Source organism: Schistocerca cancellata, chromosome 2 (assembly GCF_023864275.1).
Source record: "Schistocerca cancellata isolate TAMUIC-IGC-003103 chromosome 2, iqSchCanc2.1, whole genome shotgun sequence".
In the NCBI taxonomy this organism is placed as follows: Eukaryota; Metazoa; Arthropoda; class Insecta; order Orthoptera; family Acrididae; genus Schistocerca; species Schistocerca cancellata.
Window position 1 is genome coordinate 952,201,193 of NC_064627.1, and position 22,369 is coordinate 952,223,561.

General features: G+C 48.7%; 27 non-coding genes across 27 annotated transcripts; 12 read left to right on the top strand and 15 right to left on the bottom strand.

The window, feature by feature from the left end:
* Positions 1 to 64: 64 nt before the first annotated feature.
* On the bottom strand, positions 65 to 136 carry Trnap-ugg (transfer RNA proline (anticodon UGG)). Its single transcript has one exon. It is a non-coding gene; the product is annotated as a tRNA-Pro (tRNA).
* Positions 137 to 1,171: 1,035 nt separating this feature from the next.
* On the bottom strand, positions 1,172 to 1,243 carry Trnap-ugg (transfer RNA proline (anticodon UGG)). The gene has a single exon. It is a non-coding gene; the product is annotated as a tRNA-Pro (tRNA).
* Positions 1,244 to 7,406: 6,163 nt separating this feature from the next.
* Trnap-ugg (transfer RNA proline (anticodon UGG)) lies at positions 7,407 to 7,478 on the bottom strand. Its single transcript has one exon. It is a non-coding gene; the product is annotated as a tRNA-Pro (tRNA).
* Positions 7,479 to 8,035: 557 nt separating this feature from the next.
* Trnaq-uug (transfer RNA glutamine (anticodon UUG)) lies at positions 8,036 to 8,107 on the top strand. Its single transcript has one exon. It is a non-coding gene; the product is annotated as a tRNA-Gln (tRNA).
* Positions 8,108 to 8,612: 505 nt separating this feature from the next.
* Trnap-ugg (transfer RNA proline (anticodon UGG)) lies at positions 8,613 to 8,684 on the bottom strand. Its single transcript has one exon. It is a non-coding gene; the product is annotated as a tRNA-Pro (tRNA).
* A 557-nt stretch (positions 8,685 to 9,241) lies between these two features.
* On the top strand, positions 9,242 to 9,313 carry Trnaq-uug (transfer RNA glutamine (anticodon UUG)). Its single transcript has one exon. It is a non-coding gene; the product is annotated as a tRNA-Gln (tRNA).
* A 506-nt stretch (positions 9,314 to 9,819) lies between these two features.
* On the bottom strand, positions 9,820 to 9,891 carry Trnap-ugg (transfer RNA proline (anticodon UGG)). Its single transcript has one exon. It is a non-coding gene; the product is annotated as a tRNA-Pro (tRNA).
* A 557-nt stretch (positions 9,892 to 10,448) lies between these two features.
* On the top strand, positions 10,449 to 10,520 carry Trnaq-uug (transfer RNA glutamine (anticodon UUG)). The gene has a single exon. It is a non-coding gene; the product is annotated as a tRNA-Gln (tRNA).
* Positions 10,521 to 11,026: 506 nt separating this feature from the next.
* Positions 11,027 to 11,098, bottom strand: Trnap-ugg (transfer RNA proline (anticodon UGG)). Its single transcript has one exon. It is a non-coding gene; the product is annotated as a tRNA-Pro (tRNA).
* A 557-nt stretch (positions 11,099 to 11,655) lies between these two features.
* Trnaq-uug (transfer RNA glutamine (anticodon UUG)) lies at positions 11,656 to 11,727 on the top strand. Its single transcript has one exon. It is a non-coding gene; the product is annotated as a tRNA-Gln (tRNA).
* A 506-nt stretch (positions 11,728 to 12,233) lies between these two features.
* Positions 12,234 to 12,305, bottom strand: Trnap-ugg (transfer RNA proline (anticodon UGG)). The gene has a single exon. It is a non-coding gene; the product is annotated as a tRNA-Pro (tRNA).
* Positions 12,306 to 12,862: 557 nt separating this feature from the next.
* Trnaq-uug (transfer RNA glutamine (anticodon UUG)) lies at positions 12,863 to 12,934 on the top strand. Its single transcript has one exon. It is a non-coding gene; the product is annotated as a tRNA-Gln (tRNA).
* A 506-nt stretch (positions 12,935 to 13,440) lies between these two features.
* Positions 13,441 to 13,512, bottom strand: Trnap-ugg (transfer RNA proline (anticodon UGG)). Its single transcript has one exon. It is a non-coding gene; the product is annotated as a tRNA-Pro (tRNA).
* Positions 13,513 to 14,069: 557 nt separating this feature from the next.
* On the top strand, positions 14,070 to 14,141 carry Trnaq-uug (transfer RNA glutamine (anticodon UUG)). Its single transcript has one exon. It is a non-coding gene; the product is annotated as a tRNA-Gln (tRNA).
* Positions 14,142 to 14,646: 505 nt separating this feature from the next.
* On the bottom strand, positions 14,647 to 14,718 carry Trnap-ugg (transfer RNA proline (anticodon UGG)). The gene has a single exon. It is a non-coding gene; the product is annotated as a tRNA-Pro (tRNA).
* Positions 14,719 to 15,275: 557 nt separating this feature from the next.
* On the top strand, positions 15,276 to 15,347 carry Trnaq-uug (transfer RNA glutamine (anticodon UUG)). The gene has a single exon. It is a non-coding gene; the product is annotated as a tRNA-Gln (tRNA).
* Positions 15,348 to 15,853: 506 nt separating this feature from the next.
* Trnap-ugg (transfer RNA proline (anticodon UGG)) lies at positions 15,854 to 15,925 on the bottom strand. Its single transcript has one exon. It is a non-coding gene; the product is annotated as a tRNA-Pro (tRNA).
* A 557-nt stretch (positions 15,926 to 16,482) lies between these two features.
* On the top strand, positions 16,483 to 16,554 carry Trnaq-uug (transfer RNA glutamine (anticodon UUG)). Its single transcript has one exon. It is a non-coding gene; the product is annotated as a tRNA-Gln (tRNA).
* Positions 16,555 to 17,060: 506 nt separating this feature from the next.
* Positions 17,061 to 17,132, bottom strand: Trnap-ugg (transfer RNA proline (anticodon UGG)). Its single transcript has one exon. It is a non-coding gene; the product is annotated as a tRNA-Pro (tRNA).
* A 557-nt stretch (positions 17,133 to 17,689) lies between these two features.
* Trnaq-uug (transfer RNA glutamine (anticodon UUG)) lies at positions 17,690 to 17,761 on the top strand. Its single transcript has one exon. It is a non-coding gene; the product is annotated as a tRNA-Gln (tRNA).
* Positions 17,762 to 18,267: 506 nt separating this feature from the next.
* Positions 18,268 to 18,339, bottom strand: Trnap-ugg (transfer RNA proline (anticodon UGG)). Its single transcript has one exon. It is a non-coding gene; the product is annotated as a tRNA-Pro (tRNA).
* A 557-nt stretch (positions 18,340 to 18,896) lies between these two features.
* Trnaq-uug (transfer RNA glutamine (anticodon UUG)) lies at positions 18,897 to 18,968 on the top strand. Its single transcript has one exon. It is a non-coding gene; the product is annotated as a tRNA-Gln (tRNA).
* Positions 18,969 to 19,474: 506 nt separating this feature from the next.
* Positions 19,475 to 19,546, bottom strand: Trnap-ugg (transfer RNA proline (anticodon UGG)). Its single transcript has one exon. It is a non-coding gene; the product is annotated as a tRNA-Pro (tRNA).
* A 557-nt stretch (positions 19,547 to 20,103) lies between these two features.
* Positions 20,104 to 20,175, top strand: Trnaq-uug (transfer RNA glutamine (anticodon UUG)). Its single transcript has one exon. It is a non-coding gene; the product is annotated as a tRNA-Gln (tRNA).
* A 506-nt stretch (positions 20,176 to 20,681) lies between these two features.
* Trnap-ugg (transfer RNA proline (anticodon UGG)) lies at positions 20,682 to 20,753 on the bottom strand. Its single transcript has one exon. It is a non-coding gene; the product is annotated as a tRNA-Pro (tRNA).
* Positions 20,754 to 21,309: 556 nt separating this feature from the next.
* Trnaq-uug (transfer RNA glutamine (anticodon UUG)) lies at positions 21,310 to 21,381 on the top strand. The gene has a single exon. It is a non-coding gene; the product is annotated as a tRNA-Gln (tRNA).
* Positions 21,382 to 21,887: 506 nt separating this feature from the next.
* On the bottom strand, positions 21,888 to 21,959 carry Trnap-ugg (transfer RNA proline (anticodon UGG)). The gene has a single exon. It is a non-coding gene; the product is annotated as a tRNA-Pro (tRNA).
* Between the last annotated feature and the right edge of the window lie 410 nt (positions 21,960 to 22,369).

The window sequence follows — 22,369 nt, forward strand, 5'->3', positions numbered from 1 at the left end:
GTGGCTTACTTTCAGAGACTCGCAAGTTTAACGTAGTGTTTGGTTGTCGCGAAAGTGAAAAGTAGGGCCTGTCCGGGATTTGAACCCGGGACCTCCTGCACCCAAAGCAGGAATCATACCCCTACACCAACAGGCCGCACAATGAAGCACGTCTGCACCCCGCCACCTACTGACATCTTGCCGCAATTGCTAGTTGCAGCATACAATCTGGACCATATTCTCGAAGAGCTTTCTTAATCCGACACCCACAACATGAGCTGTGCTGAACACCAGTGTATGTGAATGCTCAAAGAGCTGCTAGAGTTGTGTGTCAGTATTTCGACCGTGTGAAGTGCAAATGTTATCGTGTCACGCACTATCCGCCCACTACGTAGCGTTCTGTGTCAGCACGCAGTTTTCGCCAGTACTCTGTGTCCATAGCTGTTTCCATAGCTAAGCTGCTTCCAGCACAATGCATGCACCATACGAAAGTGGCCGTTGCGCGATTTTGATTACCTGAGCCTTCGACATCACTTGATGTACGAATACTGGCAAGAATTCTTGCTACATTCGAAGGTGCACCTTCCACTTTCAGCCTACCTGGTTGCTTCATTTGCCACGCAAACACTTCCTGAGGACGCTGGACTTTGAATCCAGCGATCCGAGTTCGAGTCTCGGTGGAACCTGACGCTGTGTTTTGCGCTCGTTTCTAGAAATGTGTACGAGCCGGTAGTTGGAATTGTATATGCAGAATTTTAGCTAGGATCATGTAACGCAAATTGTTAATAGCAGTCCACACGTGAATGGGGAACGCTCCAAATGCTTATGCTTTTGATACTAGGATTAATAACGGAACGAAAGGGGTTCAACTGCGAGAAGACGCCCTCAGCTGTTTCTCCCAGCAGGAAAGACATCTCTCCGTTTTGGGTGCTGCATGCGCATGCATTTAACAAACGTGCATGCGATGTACTAGTTCCTGGGAAACGAATAGAATCGCTGTACGTGCCAGTCTTTACGTATAGATATAAGTGAGCGAAGACGGCTTAATCCTGCCACGTAGATTGCTTTCCACATGACGCACTTGCCAGTCTCTTGGGCCGGTGGCCCACATGCAGTTTGTCCTGTTGCGTGGCTTACTTTCAGAGACTCGCAAGTTTAACGTAGTGTTTGGTTGTCGCGAAAGTGAAAAGTAGGGCCTGTCCGGGATTTGAACCCGGGACCTCCTGCACCCAAAGCAGGAATCATACCCCTAGACCAACAGGCCGCACAATGAAGCACGTCTGCACCCCGCCACCTACTGACATCTTGCCGCACTTGCTAGTTGCAGCATACAATCTGGACCATATTCTCAAAGAGCTTTCTTAATCCGACACCCACAACATGAGCTGTGCTGAACACCAGTGTATGTGAATGCTCAAAGAGCTGCTAGAGTTGTGTGTCAGTATTTCGACCGTGTGAAGTGCAAATGTTATCGTGTCACGCACTATCCGCCCACTACGTAGCGTTCTGTGTCAGCACGCAGTTTTCGCCAGTACTCTGTGTCCATAGCTGTTTCCATAGCTAAGCTGCTTCCAGCACAATGCATGCACCATACGAAAGTGGCCGTTGCGCGATTTTGATTACCTGAGCCTTCGACATCACTTGATGTACGAATACTGGCAAGAATTCTTGCTACATTCGAAGGTGCACCTTCCACTTTCAGCCTACCTGGTTGCTTCATTTGCCACGAAAACACTTCCTGAGGACGCTACATGAAATAACATCGCATCTCATCGGCTTAATGACATGATGCTACTGAATTGAAAACCGCTACAGGCATCCGGTTCCATGGTCAGTCGTGCTCAGGCACTCGGCCAGTGCACATAGCGCGGTGACGGGCGGTAGCGCGGGCCAGTGTTTACGTCGCGAGCAGTGCTGCGGTGGAGAGCTGAGCAGCGTGTGCGAGCGCTGTTAACGTTTGTTTCTGTACCACTGTTGTAAGTAAGATGTCGACAATTAACAGAGCGAACAGCGTTCAATGTGTTTTCGATCGTGCTGCCTTGCGACCGACGGCTTTTGAAATCCATGAGTGGATTTTTGAGGATCTGAAATTGCCGGAAGATATAGTCGACACGTTCCAGTTGGACTTTGTGCAGTACTCGTTATTTATCAAATTTATTTCGAGTGACACTTATGAGAAATTCGTTGAGGAGCATGCTGGTGTGAGACCATTTCGTCATAATGATGGCAGTATTAGTAACGTCCAAATCGTGCCTTCGGGATACGGAGTGAGAACCGTCAGGGTATTTAACGTGCCACCCGAGTGCCCTAATGATCTGATTGCACGCTCTCTGTCACTGTACGGCGCTGTTTTGTCAGTTACCAATGAAAAATGGTCGAGTGCATATCGCTACCAAGTTAACAGCGGGGTGCGAAGTGTACGTGTCGACTTAAAAAAGCATATACCTTCGTATGTTGCCATTGGCGGCTGTCGTGCACAGGTAACTTACATTGGACAACCCCCTACCTGTTCCATCTGCCATTCAACGGAACATCTGCGGATGAACTGTACACGTCGACGTCCATTTCAACTTCCACGGGAACATCCTGCAGACGCTAGTGAAAAGCTTGTTCCGCTATTGAGTGAGGTAGTCGCGGGGACGGTACCACCACCTCGGCAGCCGGAACGTGTTAGCGATGCGGAGATGCCAGTTCAGGTGGAATGCAGTGCCAAAGACATTCGCGGTAGGACGGATGTCGATCCGGCACCGTCATCCTCACCGGGGCAGTTACCGCTGGATACCAACGATGCCCCAGCCACCTCTGAAACTAAGCCGTCTGAGATACAGGAGCGGGTGCAGATCAGTTTGCCTGAGCCACCCCTATCGGTAGAGACTGTAGCAGAATCGAAGAAAGGCCGTCGAAGGAGAAGCAAAGGGAATAGTAGCAAAGAGGAAAAGTCGGATGATTTGCGACCCGTACACGTGTCAGGAAGTGGCAGCGAGTCTGAACCTCAATCTTCTTGCTCCGTGCGCTGCGAGGACACAGCGAGGCAAGAACGCATTCGAGAACAAACAAAACACCTGAAGGCAATACTGAGTGCTGAGAGGGAACAGAGCACTGTAACGGCTAAGAGGAAGAGCGAACAGAGTAGCGAGCAGCTGCAGCAGCGCTCCCGCAGGCACTCGCTGACGTCAGTCGCCGCCCCGCGTGGTGGCCAGGCGGACGCGACCAAGCTGACAGACTCAGCCGGCGGTGGCGGGCAGGGCGGTGCGCGCACCGCGCAGCACCCCGACAGCAATGAGCCGTGGTGGCGGCAGGACGAGGAGATGCAGCAGTAGCTGCTCTCGCGCATGACCATCGCGCTGCGACATTTCCACTCTCTGACCCGTTATTGGTTTTGACATTTCGTTTCGTACTCCAGACGTTCCCAACGAGTTTGATTCACAGCCGTCGAGAAGGACGATCCAATACAGAGCTCATTGTCCTCTGAACCATCATGTGCGATAGCCAAACCTACAACGTTACTACACTTAACGTCAATAGAATTCAAAGTGCGGTGAAACTCCGTTCGCTAACTGATTTCTTGTATGGTACCAGCGTTGACATTGCCCTCCTACAGGAGGTAGTCACAGTCTTAGAAGTGCCCGGTTACGTTCTCATTGATAACATCAATCTCCAGGATGCTGTAGGCACTGCCATACTTCTGCGCGACGGTATACCTTTTACGGATGTGCAGCGGCTGCCTAGTGGTCGTGGCATTTCTCTTCGAGTGAATGGTGTGCAGATTGTTAACGTGTACGCCCCCTCAGGTAGCACTCATAAGAGAGATCGCTCAACATTTTATAAAAACGAGGTTGCCATTCTTCTTAGCGCTTATCGTGCACATCTCATCCTCGGTGGTGACTTCAATTGTGTGCTCAACGATAGAGACCAAACTCCTAACACGAACAGATGTATCGAACTTGAACATTTAATTCATGGCATGCGTCTTCACGATACATGGCAACAACTGCACGGTGAACGGGTAGCGTACACCTACGTAACCAGTCATTCTGCCAGTCGGCTGGATAGGATCTATGTGTCCGAGGCCCTCCAGCGACACGCTGTGAACTGTGACATAGCTCCTGTCAACATCTCCGACCATTGTGCGTATCAGTGTTACCTTAACCTACACCGCCAGCAAATATACCGCGGGAAAGGCTACTGGAAATTGAATGTCAGCCTTCTGCAGGATGCCCAACTTGAAGAGGAGGTGAACATAACGTGGCAACAGCTCCAGCGGCAACGTCGTCGTTACGATAGCGCTCTCCAGTGGTGGACTCAGTGTGCTAAGCCTAAATTACGCCTCACCCTCATGAGTTACGCCCGACAAAAAAGCTTTTGGCAGAAGCAGACTATTGAGTTTTATTATCGCTGTTTGAGAGAACTGTACAGTCGCGCTACCAATCCTTCTCGCGATATCGACATAAAGATCAAACGATATAAAGCGAAAATCACGGCGATACAACGCCAACGAATGCAAGGCATCATCGTGCGAGCCCACCCTAAGGACGTTGCCGCCGAAGAACGGGCCTCTCTGTACCACATCCTGAGAACGACGAAACGGTGTAAAGCCATGTTGATTGAAGCCGTCGTTGATGACGCTGAGAATGCCATCACGAAGCAACGTGACATCATCTCGCACGTCTACGACTATTATAGTCACCTTTACAAGAAGCAAGCCGTTGATGAAAACTCGTGCGACGATTTTCTTAGGGCGTTGAACTGTCGCTTGTCACAACAGGATAATGAAAATCTGGAATCTCTTTTCACAGAGGACGACATCCGACTGGCGGTCCACAGTGCAAAGAAAGGGAAGTCACCAGGACCCGACGGTCTCAGCGCTGAGTTTTACCAGCGTTACTGGAACCTCCTCGGTCCGACATTCCTCCAGATAGCGAATGAACTCTGGCACCTGGAAGTTATCCCCAAGGCATTTACGGAAGGTATCATCCTGCCCTTACCGAAAAAAGGGAACAGCAGGAAGGTCGAAAACATGCGACCCATCACACTCCTGAATGCCGATTTCAAAATCATCACCAGATCGATTAAGCTAAGGATGCAAACCGTTATGCACAAGGTTTTGGCCAGTTACCAGTACAGTGCAGTGCAAGGCCGAAGTGCAATTTCAGCAGCCTGCGATTTGAGGGACATCATCTGTTCGTATGCTGTAACCAAAGGACAGGGCGCTCTGATCTTTCTAGATTTTGAGAAGGCTTATGACCGTGTACGTCATGACTTCCTCTTTAAAAGCATGAAGAAACTAGGATTTGGACTTCATATCATAGAATTAATTCGCAAACTTACTACAAACGCCTCCTCACGGATTCTCATTAATGGCCATTTTACAAAAGAAGTTTCCATTGAGCAATCCGTCCGCCAAGGATGCCCTCTGTCAATGATTTTGTACGCCATTGCAGTGGAGCCGCTACTGAACAACTTGGCGCATAGCGGGATCGGACTTAGCGTCGAGTCTGTCACTATCCCATGCATTGCGTATGCTGACGATATATGCGTAACTGTGTCATCATCGCAACAACTTCTGTCAGCGGAAACTCTTTTACAAACATTCACGTTTCTTTCAGGTGCCATACTCAACAGAACTAAAACCACAGCTTTGCACATCGGTGGCGGTATCGGAGACATATCCCATGTTACCTGGTGCAAGGTCAAGGATTCTCACACAACCCTCGGTGTTACCTTTGAGGCCAAACCAGACAAGTTCCTGACGAAGAACTGGTCACACATGCTTAATAAATTACGTGCTGCTTTGATACTTCACTCCGACCGTGACTTGAACATACTACAGAAAGTTAAGACCATCGAGATCGCCATCACGAGCAAGATGACTTATTTGGCGCAAATTCTTCCAATCTCCGACCATCTAGCCAAGAGTATACAACAAGCGTTATGTTGGTTTCTTTTTAGGGGGCACATTTTCAAAGTTCAATTCGATACCTTAACCTTACCTTCGTTCAAAGGTGGCCTTAACCTCATTAAAGTACACAAAAAATGTGTCACCCTGCTCCTAAATCGCATCAGGAAGGATTTCCGTACCCGGAGGACCAGTATCATCACAAACCTCATTCAGCGGTGGAAGCCTCATAGCCTTGACCCACCCGTTAATATCGCCGGCATTCCACTTTGTTACCGACATGTGCGACTGTACTACATGGAAATGAGCTACATTCGACACAACATCGTCGATAACGGAAGCCTGACGAACAGGAAGCTTTATGGCCTTCTCACGACAACAAACCACAGGAATCGTCTCGAAGAAAAACATCCACATACACATTGGAGTATAGTATGGCGGAATGTGCACAGCGACGTGTTACCGTCACGCGTCATAGCCGACTGGTATCTAACAGTCAACGATAAAGTAGCAACGAATGAAAAGCTACATAAAATTGGCCTTCATCCAACGCCCAACTGTGACGCATGCGGAAGGGTCGATACGCTTCTTCATAGGTTCACGTGCGGACATGAAGCTGAAATTACTACATTTCTTCGTCAACGATTGTCGGTGATAGACCGTACGACACCCTGTGGTGTAGATCCTTTAGAGATCTTTCAGCCACAAAAACTGAGATATCCACGAGCCAAAAACAACGCTGCAACGTGGATCATGGGCCACACAGCATCGTTTATTATGCAGAATAGGCATGCTACTTTCCTCGACTATTATTCTTACATAGAAATTGAACACTTTAAAATGAGACAACATTGTGACTACAGGAGGATATTTGAAAATATGCTGAACATCATAATTAACGGCTAAATGCTTCAAATACAATATTCCGGATCGCAGAGGTTGCCAGTGAAAAAAAAAAAATGGTGTAATGGTTAGCACTCTGGACTTTGAATCCAGCGATCCGAGTTCGAGTCTCGGTGGAACCTGACGCTGTGTTTTGCGCTCGTTTCTAGAAATGTGTACGAGCCGGTAGTTGGAATTGTATATGCAGAATTTTAGCTAGGATCATGTAACGCAAATTGTTAATAGCAGTCCACACGTGAATGGGGAACGCTCCAAATGCTTATGCTTTTGATACTAGGATTAATAACGGAACGAAAGGGGTTCAACTGCGAGATGACGCCCTCAGCTGTTTCTCCCAGCAGGAAAGACATCTCTCCGTTTTGGGTGCTGCATGCGCATGCATTTAACAAACGTGCATGCGATGTACTAGTTCCTGGGAAACGAATAGAATCGCTGTACGTGCCAGTCTTTACGTATAGATATAAGTGAGCGAAGACGGCTTAATCCTGCCACGTAGATTGCTTTCCACATGTCGCACTTGCCAGTCTCTTGGGCCGGTGGCCCACATGCAGTTTGTCCTGTTGCGTGGCTTACTTTCAGAGACTCGCAAGTTTAACGTAGTGTTTGGTTGTCGCGAAAGTGAAAAGTAGGGCCTGTCCGGGATTTGAACCCGGGACCTCCTGCACCCAAAGCAGGAATCATACCCCTAGACCAACAGGCCGCACAAGGAAGCACGTCTGCACCCCGCCACCTACTGACATCTTGCCGCACTTGCTAGTTGCAGCATACAATCTGGACCATATTCTCAAAGAGCTTTCTTAATCCGACACCCACAACATGAGCTGTGCTGAACACCAGTGTATGTGAATGCTCAAAGAGCTGCTAGAGTTGTGTGTCAGTATTTCGACCGTGTGAAGTGCAAATGTTATCGTGTCACGCACTATCCGCCCACTACGTAGCGTTCTGGGTCAGCACGCAGTTTTCGCCAGTACTCTGTGTCCATAGCTGTTTCCATAGCTAGGCTGCTTCCAGCACAATGCATGCACCATACGAAAGTGGCCGTTGCGCGATTTTGATTACCTGAGCCTTCGACATCACTTGATGTACGAATACTGGCAAGAATTCTTGCTACATTCGAAGGTGCACCTTCCACTTTCAGCCTACCTGGTTGCTTCATTTGCCACGCAAACACTTCCTGAGGACGCTACATGAAATAACATCGCATCTCATCGGCTTAATGACATGATGCTACTGAATTGAAGACCGCTACAGGCATCCGGTTCCATGGTGTAATGGTTAGCACTCTGGACTTTGAATCCAGCGATCCGAGTTCGAGTCTCGGTGGAACCAAACGCTGTGTTTACGCTCGTTTCTAGAAATGTGTACGAGCCGGTAGTTGGAATTGTATATGCAGAATTTTAGCTAGGATCATGTAACGCAAATTGTTAATAGCAGTCCACACGTGAATGGGGAACGCTCCAAATGCTTATGCTTTTGATACTAGGATTAATAACGGAACGAAAGGGGTTCAACTGCGAGATGACGCCCTCAGCTGTTTCTCCCAGCAGGAAAGACATCTCTCCGTTTTGGGTGCTGCATGCGCATGCATTTAACAAACGTGCATGCGATGTACTAGTTCCTGGGAAACGAATAGAATCGCTGTACGTGCCAGTCTTTACGTATAGATATAAGTGAGCGAAGACGGCTTAATCCTGCCACGTAGATTGCTTTCCACATGACGCACTTGCCAGTCTCTTGGGCCGGTGGCCCACATGCAGTTTGTCCTGTTGCGTGGCTTACTTTCAGAGACTCGCAAGTTTAACGTAGTGTTTGGTTGTCGCGAAAGTGAAAAGTAGGGCCTGTCCGGGATTTGAACCCGGGACCTCCTGCACCCAAAGCAGGAATCATACCCCTAGACCAACAGGCCGCACAAGGAAGCACGTCTGCACCCCGCCACCTACTGACATCTTGCCGCACTTGCTAGTTGCAGCATACAATCTGGACCATATTCTCAAAGAGCTTTCTTAATCCGACACCCACAACATGAGCTGTGCTGAACACCAGTGTATGTGAATGCTCAAAGAGCTGCTAGAGTTGTGTGTCAGTATTTCGACCGTGTGAAGTGCAAATGTTATCGTGTCACGCACTATCCGCCCACTACGTAGCGTTCTGTGTCAGCACGCAGTTTTCGCCAGTACTCTGTGTCCATAGCTGTTTCCATAGCTAGGCTGCTTCCAGCACAATGCATGCACCATACGAAAGTGGCCGTTGCGCGATTTTGATTACCTGAGCCTTCGACATCACTTGATGTACGAATACTGGCAAGAATTCTTGCTACATTCGAAGGTGCACCTTCCACTTTCAGCCTACCTGGTTGCTTCATTTGCCACGCAAACACTTCCTGAGGACGCTACATGAAATAACATCGCATCTCATCGGCTTAATGACATGATGCTACTGAATTGAAGACCGCTACAGGCATCCGGTTCCATGGTGTAATGGTTAGCACTCTGGACTTTGAATCCAGCGATCCGAGTTCCAGTCTCGGTGGAACCAAACGCTGTGTTTTGCGCTCGTTTCTAGAAATGTGTACGAGCCGGTAGTTGGAATTGTATATGCAGAATTTTAGCTAGGATCATGTAACGCAAATTGTTAATAGCAGTCCACACGTGAATGGGGAACGCTCCAAATGCTTATGCTTTTGATACTAGGATTAATAACGGAACGAAAGGGGTTCAACTGCGAGATGACGCCCTCAGCTGTTTCTCCCAGCAGGAAAGACATCTCTCCGTTTTGGGTGCTGCATGCGCATGCATTTAACAAACGTGCATGCGATGTACTAGTTCCTGGGAAACGAATAGAATCGCTGTACGTGCCAGTCTTTACGTATAGATATAAGTGAGCGATGACGGCTTAATCCTGCCACGTAGATTGCTTTCCACATGACGCACTTGCCAGTCTCTTGGGCCGGTGGCCCACATGCAGTTTGTCCTGTTGCGTGGCTTACTTTCAGAGACTCGCAAGTTTAACGTAGTGTTTGGTTGTCGCGAAAGTGAAAAGTAGGGCCTGTCCGGGATTTGAACCCGGGACCTCCTGCACCCAAAGCAGGAATCATACCCCTAGACCAACAGGCCGCACAAGGAAGCACGTCTGCACCCCGCCACCTACTGACATCTTGCCGCACTTGCTAGTTGCAGCATACAATCTGGACCATATTCTCAAAGAGCTTTCTTAATCCGACACCCACAACATGAGCTGTGCTGAACACCAGTGTATGTGAATGCTCAAAGAGCTGCTAGAGTTGTGTGTCAGTATTTCGACCGTGTGAAGTGCAAATGTTATCGTGTCACGCACTATCCGCCCACTACGTAGCGTTCTGGGTCAGCACGCAGTTTTCGCCAGTACTCTGTGTCCATAGCTGTTTCCATAGTTAGGCTGCTTCCAGCACAATGCATGCACCATACGAAAGTGGCCGTTGCGCGATTTTGATTACCTGAGCCTTCGACATCACTCGATGTACGAATACTGGCAAGAATTCTTGCTACATTCGAAGGTGCACCTTCCACTTTCAGCCTACCTGGTTGCTTCATTTGCCACGCAAACACTTCCTGAGGACGCTACATGAAATAACATCGCATCTCATCGGCTTAATGACATGATGCTACTGAATTGAAGACCGCTACAGGCATCCGGTTCCATGGTGTAAAGGTTAGCACTCTGGACTTTGAATCCAGCGATCCGAGTTCGAGTCTCGGTGGAACCTGACGCTGTGTTTTGCGCTCGTTTCTAGAAATGTGTACGAGCCGGAAGTTGGAATTGTATATGCAGAATTTTAGCTAGGATCATGTAACGCAAATTGTTAATAGCAGTCCACACGTGAATGGGGAACGCTCCAAATGCTTATGCTTTTGATACTAGGATTAATAACGGAACGAAAGGGGTTCAACTGCGAGATGACGCCCTCAGCTGTTTCTCCCAGCAGGAAAGACATCTCTCCGTTTTGGGTGCTGCATGCGCATGCATTTAACAAACGTGCATGCGATGTACTAGTTCCTGGGAAACGAATAGAATCGCTGTACGTGCCAGTCTTTACGTATAGATATAAGTGAGCGAAGACGGCTTAATCCTGCCACGTAGATTGCTTTCCACATGACGCACTTGCCAGTCTCTTGGGCCGGTGGCCCACATGCAGTTTGTCCTGTTGCGTGGCTTACTTTCAGAGACTCGCAAGTTTAACGTAGTGTTTGGTTGTCGCGAAAGTGAAAAGTAGGGCCTGTCCGGGATTTGAACCCGGGACCTCCTGCACCCAAAGCAGGAATCATACCCCTAGACCAACAGGCCGCACAAGGAAGCACGTCTGCACCCCGCCACCTACTGACATCTTGCCGCACTTGCTAGTTGCAGCATACAATCTGGACCATATTCTCAAAGAGCTTTCTTAATCCGACACCCACAACATGAGCTGTGCTGAACACCAGTGTATGTGAATGCTCAAAGAGCTGCTAGAGTTGTGTGTCAGTATTTCGACCGTGTGAAGTGCAAATGTTATCGTGTCACGCACTATCCGCCCACTACGTAGCGTTCTGTGTCAGCACGCAGTTTTCGCCAGTACTCTGTGTCCATAGCTGTTTCCATAGCTAGGCTGCTTCCAGCACAATGCATGCACCATACGAAAGTGGCCGTTGCGCGATTTTGATTACCTGAGCCTTCGACATCACTTGATGTACGAATACTGGCAAGAATTCTTGCTACATTCGAAGGTGCACCTTCCACTTTCAGCCTACCTGGTTGCTTCATTTGCCACGCAAACACTTCCTGAGGACGCTACATGAAATAACATCGCATCTCATCGGCTTAATGACATGATGCTACTGAATTGAAGACCGCTACAGGCATCCGGTTCCATGGTGTAATGGTTAGCACTCTGGACTTTGAATCCAGCGATCCGAGTTCCAGTCTCGGTGGAACCAAACGCTGTGTTTTGCGCTCGTTTCTAGAAATGTGTACGAGCCGGTAGTTGGAATTGTATATGCAGAATTTTAGCTAGGATCATGTAACGCAAATTGTTAATAGCAGTCCACACGTGAATGGGGAACGCTCCAAATGCTTATGCTTTTGATACTAGGATTAATAACGGAACGAAAGGGGTTCAACTGCGAGATGACGCCCTCAGCTGTTTCTCCCAGCAGGAAAGACATCTCTCCGTTTTGGGTGCTGCATGCGCATGCATTTAACAAACGTGCATGCGATGTACTAGTTCCTGGGAAACGAATAGAATCGCTGTACGTGCCAGTCTTTACGTATAGATATAAGTGAGCGAAGACGGCTTAATCCTGCCACGTAGATTGCTTTCCACATGACGCACTTGCCAGTCTCTTGGGCCGGTGGCCCACATGCAGTTTGTCCTGTTGCGTGGCTTACTTTCAGAGACTCGCAAGTTTAACGTAGTGTTTGGTTGTCGCGAAAGTGAAAAGTAGGGCCTGTCCGGGATTTGAACCCGGGACCTCCTGCACCCAAAGCAGGAATCATACCCCTAGACCAACAGGCCGCACAAGGAAGCACGTCTGCACCCCGCCACCTACTGACATCTTGCCGCACTTGCTAGTTGCAGCATACAATCTGGACCATATTCTCAAAGAGCTTTCTTAATCCGACACCCACAACATGAGCTGTGCTGAACACCAGTGTATGTGAATGCTCAAAGAGCTGCTAGAGTTGTGTGTCAGTATTTCGACCGTGTGAAGTGCAAATGTTATCGTGTCACGCACTATCCGCCCACTACGTAGCGTTCTGTGTCTGCACGCAGTTTTCGCCAGTACTCTTTGTCCATAGCTGTTTCCATAGCTAGGCTGCTTCCAGCACAATGCATGCACCATACGAAAGTGGCCGTTGCGCGATTTTGATTACCTGAGCCTTCGACATCACTTGATGTACGAATACTGGCAAGAATTCTTGCTACATTCGAAGGTGCACCTTCCACTTTCAGCCTACCTGGTTGCTTCATTTGCCACGCAAACACTTCCTGAGGACGCTACATGAAATAACATCGCATCTCATCGGCTTAATGACATGATGCTACTGAATTGAAGACCGCTACAGGCATCCGGTTCCATGGTGTAATGGTTAGCACTCTGGACTTTGAATCCAGCGATCCGAGTTCCAGTCTCGGTGGAACCAAACGCTGTGTTTTGCGCTCGTTTCTAGAAATGTGTACGAGCCGGTAGTTGGAATTGTATATGCAGAATTTTAGCTAGGATCATGTAACGCAAATTGTTAATAGCAGTCCACACGTGAATGGGGAACGCTCCAAATGCTTATGCTTTTGATACTAGGATTAATAACGGAACGAAAGGGGTTCAACTGCGAGATGACGCCCTCAGCTGTTTCTCCCAGCAGGAAAGACATCTCTCCGTTTTGGGTGCTGCATGCGCATGCATTTAACAAACGTGCATGCGATGTACTAGTTCCTGGGAAACGAATAGAATCGCTGTACGTGCCAGTCTTTACGTATAGATATAAGTGAGCGATGACGGCTTAATCCTGCCACGTAGATTGCTTTCCACATGACGCACTTGCCAGTCTCTTGGGCCGGTGGCCCACATGCAGTTTGTCCTGTTGCGTGGCTTACTTTCAGAGACTCGCAAGTTTAACGTAGTGTTTGGTTGTCGCGAAAGTGAAAAGTAGGGCCTGTCCGGGATTTGAACCCGGGACCTCCTGCACCCAAAGCAGGAATCATACCCCTAGACCAACAGGCCGCACAAGAAAGCACGTCTGCACCCCGCCACCTACTGACATCTTGCCGCACTTGCTAGTTGCAGCATACAATCTGGACCATATTCTCAAAGAGCTTTCTTAATCCGACACCCACAACATGAGCTGTGCTGAACACCAGTGTATGTGAATGCTCAAAGAGCTGCTAGAGTTGTGTGTCAGTATTTCGACCGTGTGAAGTGCAAATGTTATCGTGTCACGCACTATCCGCCCACTACGTAGCGTTCTGGGTCAGCACGCAGTTTTCGCCAGTACTCTGTGTCCATAGCTGTTTCCATAGCTAGGCTGCTTCCAGCACAATGCATGCACCATACGAAAGTGGCCGTTGCGCGATTTTGATTACCTGAGCCTTCGACATCACTCGATGTACGAATACTGGCAAGAATTCTTGCTACATTCGAAGGTGCACCTTCCACTTTCAGCCTACCTGGTTGCTTCATTTGCCACGCAAACACTTCCTGAGGACGCTACATGAAATAACATCGCATCTCATCGGCTTAATGACATGATGCTACTGAATTGAAGACCGCTGCAGGCATCCGGTTCCATGGTGTAATGGTTAGCACTCTGGACTTTGAATCCAGCGATCCGAGTTCCAGTCTCGGTGGAACCAAACGCTGTGTTTTGCGCTCGTTCTAGAAATGTGTACGAGCCGGTAGTTGGAATTGTATATGCAGAATTTTAGCTAGGATCATGTAACGCAAATTGTTAATAGCAGTCCACACGTGAATGTGGAACGCTCCAAATGCTTATGCTTTTGAGACTAGGATTAATAACGGAACGAAAGGGGTTCAACTGCGAGATGACGCCCTCAGCTGTTTCTCCCAGCAGGAAAGACATCTCTCCGTTTTGGGTGCTGCATGCGCATGCATTTAACAAACGTGCATGCGATGTACTAGTTCCTGGGAAACGAATAGAATCGCTGTACGTGCCAGTCTTTACGTATAGATATAAGTGAGCGAAGACGGCTTAATCCTGCCACGTAGATTGCTTTCCACATGACGCACTTGCCAGTCTCTTGGGCCGGTGGCCCACATGCAGTTTGTCCTGTTGCGTGGCTTACTTTCAGAGACTCGCAAGTTTAACGTAGTGTTTGGTTGTCGCGAAAGTGAAAAGTAGGGCCTGTCCGGGATATGAACCCGGAACCTCCTGCACCCAAAGCAGGAATCATACCCCTAGACCAACAGGCCGCACAAGGAAGCACGTCTGCACCCCGCCACCTACTGACATCTTGCCGCACTTGCTAGTTGCAGCATACAATCTGGACCATATTCTCAAAGAGCTTTCTTAATCCGACACCCACAACATGAGCTGTGCTGAACACCAGTGTATGTGAATGCTCAAAGAGCTGCTAGAGTTGTGTGTCAGTATTTCGACCGTGTGAAGTGCAAATGTTATCGTGTCACGCACTATCCGCCCACTACGTAGCGTTCTGGGTCAGCACGCAGTTTTCGCCAGTACTCTGTGTCCATAGCTGTTTCCATAGCTAGGCTGCTTCCAGCACAATGCATGCACCATACGAAAGTGGCCGTTGCGCGATTTTGATTACCTGAGCCTTCGACATCACTCGATGTACGAATACTGGCAAGAATTCTTGCTACATTCGAAGGTGCACCTTCCACTTTCAGCCTACCTGGTTGCTTCATTTGCCACGCAAACACTTCCTGAGGACGCTACATGAAATAACATCGCATCTCATCGGCTTCATGACATGATGCTAGTGAATTGAAGACCGCTACAGGCATCCGGTTCCATGGTGTAAAGGTTAGCACTCTGGACTTTGAATCCAGCGATCCGAGTTCGAGTCTCGGTGGAACCTGACGCTGTGTTTTGCGCTCGTTTCTAGAAATGTGTACGAGCCGGAAGTTGGAATTGTATATGCAGAATTTTAGCTAGGATCATGTAACGCAAATTGTTAATAGCAGTCCACACGTGAATGGGGAACGCTCCAAATGCTTATGCTTTTGATACTAGGATTAATAACGGAACGAAAGGGGTTCAACTGCGAGATGACGCCCTCAGCTGTTTCTCCCAGCAGGAAAGACATCTCTCCGTTTTGGGTGCTGCATGCGCATGCATTTAACAAACGTGCATGCGATGTACTAGTTCCTGGGAAACGAATAGAATCGCTGTACGTGCCAGTCTTTACGTATAGATATAAGTGAGCGAAGACGGCTTAATCCTGCCACGTAGATTGCTTTCCACATGACGCACTTGCCAGTCTCTTGGGCCGGTGGCCCACATGCAGTTTGTCCTGTTGCGTGGCTTACTTTCAGAGACTCGCAAGTTTAACGTAGTGTTTGGTTGTCGCGAAAGTGAAAAGTAGGGCCTGTCCGGGATTTGAACCCGGGACCTCCTGCACCCAAAGCAGGAATCATACCCCTAGACCAACAGGCCGCACAAGGAAGTACGTCTGCACCCCGCCACCTACTGACATCTTGCCGCACTTGCTAGTTGCAGCATACAATCTGGACCATATTCTCAAAGAGCTTTCTTAATCCGACACCCACAACATGAGCTGTGCTGAACACCAGTGTATGTGAATGCTCAAAGAGCTGCTAGAGTTGTGTGTCAGTATTTCGACCGTGTGAAGTGCAAATGTTATCGTGTCACGCACTATCCGCCCACTACGTAGCGTTCTGGGTCAGCACGCAGTTTTCGCCAGTACTCTGTGTCCATAGCTGTTTCCATAGCTAGGCTGCTTCCAGCACAATGCATGCACCATACGAAAGTGGCCGTTGCGCGATTTTGATTACCTGAGCCTTCGACATCACTCGATGTACGAATACTGGCAAGAATTCTTGCTACATTCGAAGGTGCACCTTCCACTTTCAGCCTACCTGGTTGCTTCATTTGCCACGCAAACACTTCCTGAGGACGCTACATGAAATAACATCGCATCCCATCGGCTTAATGACATGATGCTAGTGAATTGAAGACCGCTACAGGCATCCGGTTCCATGGTGTAAAGGTTAGCACTCTGGACTTTGAATCCAGCGATCCGAGTTCGAGTCTCGGTGGAACCTGACGCTGTGTTTTGCGCTCGTTTCTAGAAATGTGTACGAGCCGGAAGTTGGAATTGTATATGCAGAATTTTAGCTAGGATCATGTAACGCAAATTGTTAATAGCAGTCCACACGTGAATGGGGAACGCTCCAAATGCTTATGCTTTTGATACTAGGATTAATAACGGAACGAAAGGGGTTCAACTGCGAGATGACGCCCTCAGCTGTTTCTCCCAGCAGGAAAGACATCTCTCCGTTTTGGGTGCTGCATGCGCATGCATTTAACAAACGTGCATGCGATGTACTAGTTCCTGGGAAACGAATAGAATCGCTGTACGTGCCAGTCTTTACGTATAGATATAAGTGAGCGATGACGGCTTAATCCTGCCACGTAGATTGCTTTCCACATGACGCACTTGCCAGTCTCTTGGGCCGGTGGCCCACATGCAGTTTGTCCTGTTGCGTGGCTTACTTTCAGAGACTCGCAAGTTTAACGTAGTGTTTGGTTGTCGCGAAAGTGAAAAGTAGGGCCTGTCCGGGATTTGAACCCGGGACCTCCTGCACCCAAAGCAGGAATCATACCCCTAGACCAACAGGCCGCACAAGAAAGCACGTCTGCACCCCGCCACCTACTGACATCTTGCCGCACTTGCTAGTTGCAGCATACAATCTGGACCATATTCTCAAAGAGCTTTCTTAATCCGACACCCACAACATGAGCTGTGCTGAACACCAGTGTATGTGAATGCTCAAAGAGCTGCTAGAGTTGTGTGTCAGTATTTCGACCGTGTGAAGTGCAAATGTTATCGTGTCACGCACTATCCGCCCACTACGTAGCGTTCTGGGTCAGCACGCAGTTTTCGCCAGTACTCTGTGTCCATAGCTGTTTCCATAGCTAGGCTGCTTCCAGCACAATGCATGCACCATACGAAAGTGGCCGTTGCGCGATTTTGATTACCTGAGCCTTCGACATCACTCGATGTACGAATACTGGCAAGAATTCTTGCTACATTCGAAGGTGCACCTTCCACTTTCAGCCTACCTGGTTGCTTCATTTGCCACGCAAACACTTCCTGAGGACGCTACATGAAATAACATCGCATCTCATCGGCTTAATGACATGATGCTACTGAATTGAAGACCGCTGCAGGCATCCGGTTCCATGGTGTAATGGTTAGCACTCTGGACTTTGAATCCAGCGATCCGAGTTCCAGTCTCGGTGGAACCAAACGCTGTGTTTTGCGCTCGTTTCTAGAAATGTGTACGAGCCGGTAGTTGGAATTGTATATGCAGAATTTTAGCTAGGATCATGTAACGCAAATTGTTAATAGCAGTCCACACGTGAATGGGGAACGCTCCAAATGCTTATGCTTTTGAGACTAGGATTAATAACGGAACGAAAGGGGTTCAACTGCGAGATGACGCCCTCAGCTGTTTCTCCCAGCAGGAAAGACATCTCTCCGTTTTGGGTGCTGCATGCGCATGCATTTAACAAACGTGCATGCGATGTACTAGTTCCTGGGAAACGAATAGAATCGCTGTACGTGCCAGTCTTTACGTATAGATATAAGTGAGCGAAGACGGCTTAATCCTGCCACGTAGATTGCTTTCCACATGACGCACTTGCCAGTCTCTTGGGCCGGTGGCCCACATGCAGTTTGTCCTGTTGCGTGGCTTACTTTCAGAGACTCGCAAGTTTAACGTAGTGTTTGGTTGTCGCGAAAGTGAAAAGTAGGGCCTGTCCGGGATTTGAACCCGGGACCTCCTGCACCCAAAGCAGGAATCATACCCCTAGACCAACAGGCCGCACAAGGAAGCACGTCTGCACCCCGCCACCTACTGACATCTTGCCGCACTTGCTAGTTGCAGCATACAATCTGGACCATATTCTCAAAGAGCTTTCTTAATCCGACACCCACAACATGAGCTGTGCTGAACACCAGTGTATGTGAATGCTCAAAGAGCTGCTAGAGTTGTGTGTCAGTATTTCGACCGTGTGAAGTGCAAATGTTATCGTGTCACGCACTATCCGCCCACTACGTAGCGTTCTGGGTCAGCACGCAGTTTTCGCCAGTACTCTGTGTCCATAGCTGTTTCCATAGCTAGGCTGCTTCCAGCACAATGCATGCACCATACGAAAGTGGCCGTTGCGCGATTTTGATTACCTGAGCCTTCGACATCACTCGATGTACGAATACTGGCAAGAATTCTTGCTACATTCGAAGGTGCACCTTCCACTTTCAGCCTACCTGGTTGCTTCATTTGCCACGCAAACACTTCCTGAGGACGCTACATGAAATAACATCGCATCTCATCGGCTTAATGACATGATGCTACTGAATTGAAGACCGCTACAGGCATCCGGTTCCATGGTGTAAAGGTTAGCACTCTGGACTTTGAATCCAGCGATCCGAGTTCGAGTCTCGGTGGAACCTGACGCTGTGTTTTGCGCTCGTTTCTAGAAATGTGTACGAGCCGGAAGTTGGAATTGTATATGCAGAATTTTAGCTAGGATCATGTAACGCAAATTGTTAATAGCAGTCCACACGTGAATGGGGAACGCTCCAAATGCTTATGCTTTTGATACTAGGATTAATAACGGAACGAAAGGGGTTCAACTGCGAGATGACGCCCTCAGCTGTTTCTCCCAGCAGGAAAGACATCTCTCCGTTTTGGGTGCTGCATGCGCATGCATTTAACAAACGTGCATGCGATGTACTAGTTCCTGGGAAACGAATAGAATCGCTGTACGTGCCAGTCTTTACGTATAGATATAAGTGAGCGAAGACGGCTTAATCCTGCCACGTAGATTGCTTTCCACATGTCGCACTTGCCAGTCTCTTGGGCCGGTGGCCCACATGCAGTTTGTCCTGTTGCGTGGCTTACTTTCAGAGACTCGCAAGTTTAACGTAGTGTTTGGTTGTCGCGAAAGTGAAAAGTAGGGCCTGTCCGGGATTTGAACCCGGGACCTCCTGCACCCAAAGCAGGAATCATACCCCTAGACCAACAGGCCGCACAAGGAAGCACGTCTGCACCCCGCCACCTACTGACATCTTGCCGCACTTGCTAGTTGCAGCATACAATCTGGACCATATTCTCAAAGAGCTTTCTTAATCCGACACCCACAACATGAGCTGTGCTGAACACCAGTGTATGTGAATGCTCAAAGAGCTGCTAGAGTTGTGTGTCAGTATTTCGACCGTGTGAAGTGCAAATGTTATCGTGTCACGCACTATCCGCCCACTACGTAGCGTTCTGGGTCAGCACGCAGTTTTCGCCAGTACTCTGTGTCCATAGCTGTTTCCATAGCTAGGCTGCTTCCAGCACAATGCATGCACCATACGAAAGTGGCCGTTGCGCGATTTTGATTACCTGAGCCTTCGACATCACTCGATGTACGAATACTGGCAAGAATTCTTGCTACATTCGAAGGTGCACCTTCCACTTTCAGCCTACCTGGTTGCTTCATTTGCCACGCAAACACTTCCTGAGGACGCTACATGAAATAACATCGCATCTCATCGGCTTAATGACATGATGCTACTGAATTGAAGACCGCTACAGGCATCCGGTTCCATGGTGTAAAGGTTAGCACTCTGGACTTTGAATCCAGCGATCCGAGTTCGAGTCTCGGTGGAACCTGACGCTGTGTTTTGCGCTCGTTTCTAGAAATGTGTACGAGCCGGTAGTTGGAATTGTATATGCAGAATTTTAGCTAGGATCATGTAACGCAAATTGTTAATAGCAGTCCACACGTGAATGGGGAACGCTCCAAATGCTTATGCTTTTGATACTAGGATTAATAACGGAACGAAAGGGGTTCAACTGCGAGATGACGCCCTCAGCTGTTTCTCCCAGCAGGAAAGACATCTCTCCGTTTTGGGTGCTGCATGCGCATGCATTTAACAAACGTGCATGCGATGTACTAGTTCCTGGGAAACGAATAGAATCGCTGTACGTGCCAGTCTTTACGTATAGATATAAGTGAGCGAAGACGGCTTAATCCTGCCACGTAGATTGCTTTCCACATGACGCACTTGCCAGTCTCTTGGGCCGGTGGCCCACATGCAGTTTGTCCTGTTGCGTGGCTTACTTTCAGAGACTCGCAAGTTTAACGTAGTGTTTGGTTGTCGCGAAAGTGAAAAGTAGGGCCTGTCCGGGATTTGAACCCGGGACCTCCTGCACCCAAAGCAGGAATCATACCCCTAGACCAACAGGCCGCACAAGGAAGCACGTCTGCACCCCGCCACCTACTGACATCTTGCGCACTTGCTAGTTGCAGCATACAATCTGGACCATATTCTCAAAGAGCTTTCTTAATCCGACACCCACAACATGAGCTGTGCTGAACACCAGTGTATGTGAATGCTCAAAGAGCTGCTAGAGTTGTGTGTCAGTATTTCGACCGTGTGAAGTGCAAATGTTATCGTGTCACGCACTATCCGCCCACTACGTAGCGTTCTGGGTCAGCACGCAGTTTTCGCCAGTACTCTGTGTCCATAGCTGTTTCCATAGCTAGGCTGCTTCCAGCACAATGCATGCACCATACGAAAGTGGCCGTTGCGCGATTTTGATTACCTGAGCCTTCGACATCACTCGATGTACGAATACTGGCAAGAATTCTTGCTACATTCGAAGGTGCACCTTCCACTTTCAGCCTACCTGGTTGCTTCATTTGCCACGCAAACACTTCCTGAGGACGCTACATGAAATAACATCGCATCTCATCGGCTTAATGACATGATGCTACTGAATTGAAAACCGCTACAGGCATCCGGTTCCATGGTGTAATTGTTAGCACTCTGGACTTTGAATCCAGCGATCCGAGTTCGAGTCTCGGTGGAACCTGACGCTGTGTTTTGCGCTCGTTTCTAGAAATGTGTACGAGCCGGAAGTTGGAATTGTATATGCAGAATTTTAGCTAGGATCATGTAACGCAAATTGTTAATAGCAGTCCACACGTGAATGGGGAACGCTCCAAATGCTTATGCTTTTGATACTAGGATTAATAACGGAACGAAAGGGGTTCAACTGCGAGAAGACGCCCTCAGCTGTTTCTCCCAGCAGGAAAGACATCTCTCCGTTTTGGGTGCTGCATGCGCATGCATTTAACAAACGTGCATGCGATGTACTAGTTCCTGGGAAACGAATAGAATCGCTGTACGTGCCAGTCTTTACGTATAGATATAAGTGAGCGAAGACGGCTTAATCCTGCCACGTAGATTGCTTTCCACATGACGCACTTGCCAGTCTCTTGGGCCGGTGGCCCACATGCAGTTTGTCCTGTTGCGTGGCTTACTTTCAGAGACTCGCAAGTTTAACGTAGTGTTTGGTTGTCGCGAAAGTGAAAATTAGGGCCCGTCCGGGATTTGAATCCGGGACCTCCTGCACCCAAAGCAGGAATCATACCCCTAGACCAACAGGCCGCACAAGGAAGCACGTCTGCACCCCGCCACCTACTGACATCTTGCCGCACTTGCTAGTTGCAGCATACAATCTGGACCATATTCTCAAAGAGCTTTCTTAATCCGACACCCACAACATGAGCTGTGCTGAACACCAGTGTATGTGAATGCTCAAAGAGCTGCTAGAGTTGTGTGTCAGTATTTCGACCGTGTGAAGTGCAAATGTTATCGTGTCACGCACTATCCGCCCACTACGTAGCGTTCTGTGTCAGCACGCAGTTTTCGCCAGTACTCTGTGTCCATAGCTGTTTCCATAGCTAGGCTGCTTCCAGCACAATGCATGCACCATACGAAAGTGGCCGTTGCGCGATTTTGATTACCTGAGCCTTCGACATCACTTGATGTACGAATACTGGCAAGAATTCTTGCTA